The 2,572-nt window shown below is 42.8% G+C and overlaps 1 non-coding gene across 1 annotated transcript; it reads right to left on the minus strand.

Annotated features, from left to right (window-relative positions):
* Positions 1 to 102: 102 nt before the first annotated feature.
* LOC127740330 (small nucleolar RNA R71) lies at positions 103 to 206 on the minus strand. The gene has a single exon (XR_008001009.1). It is a non-coding gene; the product is annotated as a small nucleolar RNA R71 (small nucleolar RNA).
* Between the last annotated feature and the right edge of the window lie 2,366 nt (positions 207 to 2,572).

Here is a 2,572-nt window from a genome sequence, read left to right on the forward strand (position 1 = left end):
GCTAGAACATGGTTGGACTCACAACCTAAAGATAGCCTGGACTCCTGGGAGAAGCTGGGCACGGCCTTCTTGGATAAATTCTTTCCTCCTCAAAAGCTGAGCAAGCTTAGAGTAGATGTTCAGACCTTCTAGCAAAAAGATGGTGAATCCCTCTATGAAGCTTGGGAAAAATACAAGCAGTTGACCTAAAAGTGTCCTTCTGGCATGCTTTCAGAGTGGACCATTTTGGATATATTCTATTATGGTCTATCTGAGTTCTCTAAGATGTCACTGGACCATTCTGCAGGTGGATCTATTCACCTAAAGAAAACGCCTGCAGAAGCTCAAGAACTCATTGACATGGTTGCAAATAACCAATTCATGTACACCTCTGAGAGGAATCCTGTGAGTAATGGGACGCCTCAGAAGAGGCGAGTTCTTGATATTGATGCTCTGAATGCCATATTGGCTCAGAACAAAATGTTGACTCAGCAAGTCAACATAATTTCTTAGAGTCTGAATGGATGGCAAAATGCATCCAACAGTACTAAAGAGGCATCTTCTGAAGAAGAAGCTTATGATCCTGAGAACCCTGCAATGGCAGAGGTAAATTACATGGGTTAACCCTATGGGAACACCTATAATTCCTCATGGAGAAATCATCCAAATTTCTCATGGATGGATCAACAAAAGCCTCAACAAGGCTTTAATAATGGTGGAAGAAACAGGCTCAGCAATAGCAAGCCTTTTCCACCATCTTCTTAGCAACAGACAGAGAATTCTGAGCAGAATCACTCTAGCTTAGCAAACATGGTCTCTGATCTGTCTAAGGCCACTTTAAGTTTCATGAGTGAAACAAGGTCCTCCATTAGAAACTTGGAGGCACAAGTGGGTCAGCTGAGTAAGAAAGTCACTGAAACTCCTCCTAGTACCCTCCCAAGCAATACAGAAGAGAATCCAAAAAGAGAGTGCAAGGCCATTGATATTGTCAATATGGCTGAATCCAAGGAGGAAGGGGAAGACGTGAATCCCAATGAGGAAGACCTCATGGGACATCTCTCAGACAAGAAGCAGTTTCCTATTGAGGACCTAAAGGAATCTGAGGCTCATATAGAGACCATAGAGATTCCATTAAACCCCCTTCTGCCATTCATGAGCTCTGTAAACTATTCTTCCTCTGAAGAGGATGAAGATGTAATTTGAGAGCAAGTTGCTCAATATCTAGGAGCCATCATGAAGCTGAATGCTAAGTTGTTTGGTAATGAGACTTGGGAAGATGAACCTCCCTTGCTCATTAGTAAACTAAAAACAAGGGTTCAGCAAATTGTACCTCAAAAGAAACAAGATCCTGGTAAATTCTTAATACCCTGTACCATAGGCACCATGACCTTTGAGAAGGCCCTGTGTGATCTGGGGTCAGGCATAAATCTTATGCCACTCTCTGTAATGGAGAAACTAAGGATCTCTGAGGTACATGCTACCACATTCTCATTAGAGATGGTAGACAAGTCAATAAGATAAGCTTATGGAATGGTAGACGACGTGTTAGTAAAGGTTAAAGGCCTTTACATCCTTGCTGATTTCATAATCTTAGACACTAGGAAGGAGGAGGATGAATGCATCATCCTTGGAAGACCCTTCCTAGCCATAGCAAAAGCTGTGATTGATGTTAACAGATGAGAATTAGTCCTTTAATTGAATGGGGACTACCTTGTGTTTAAGGCTCAAGGTTATCCTTCTGTAAACATGGAAAAGAGGCACGATAAGCTTCTCTCAATACAGAGTTAAACAAGGCCCCCACAATCAAATTCTAAGTTTGGTGTTGGGAGGCCACAACAAAACTCTAAGTTTGGTGTTGGGAGGTGGTGCACGAAATTGTGATCACTACAACTCAAATAATCCAAAAACTTGGTGTTCAACACCATGGCATAAACACAACTTCACACAACTAACCAGCAAGTGTACTGGGTCGTCCAAGTAATAAACCTTACGCGAGTAAGGGTCGATCCCACAGAGATTGTTGGTATGAAGCAAGCTATGGTCACCTTGTAAATCTTAGTCAGGCAAACTCAAATGGTTATGAATGATGAATAAAACATAAAGATAAAGATAGAGATACTTATGTATTTCATTGGTGGGAATTTCAGATAAGCATATGAAGATGCTTGGTCCCTTCCGTCTCTTTGCTTTCCTACTGTCTTCATCCAATCCTTCTTACTCCTTTCCATGGCAAGCTGTATGCAAGGGTTTCACCGTTGTCAGTGGCTACCTCCCATCCTCTCAGTGGAAATGTTCAACGCACCCTGTCATGGCACGGCTATCCATCTGTCGGTTCTCAATCAAGCCGGAATAGAATCCAGTGATTCTTTTGCATCTGTCACTAACGCCCAGCCTTCAGGAGTTTGAAGCTCGTCACAGTCATTCAATCATTGAATCCTACTCAGAATACCACAGACAAGGTTAGACCTTCCGGATTCTCTTGAATGCCGCCATCAGTTCTAGCCTATACCACGAAGACTCTGATCTCACGGAATGGCTGGCTCGTTTGTCAGGCGAGCACTCGGTTGTCAGGCGATCAACCATGCATCGTGTA

The sequence above is a fragment of the Arachis duranensis genome, chromosome 6, assembly GCF_000817695.3.
Source record: "Arachis duranensis cultivar V14167 chromosome 6, aradu.V14167.gnm2.J7QH, whole genome shotgun sequence".
Lineage (NCBI taxonomy): Eukaryota > Viridiplantae > Streptophyta > Magnoliopsida > Fabales > Fabaceae > Arachis > Arachis duranensis.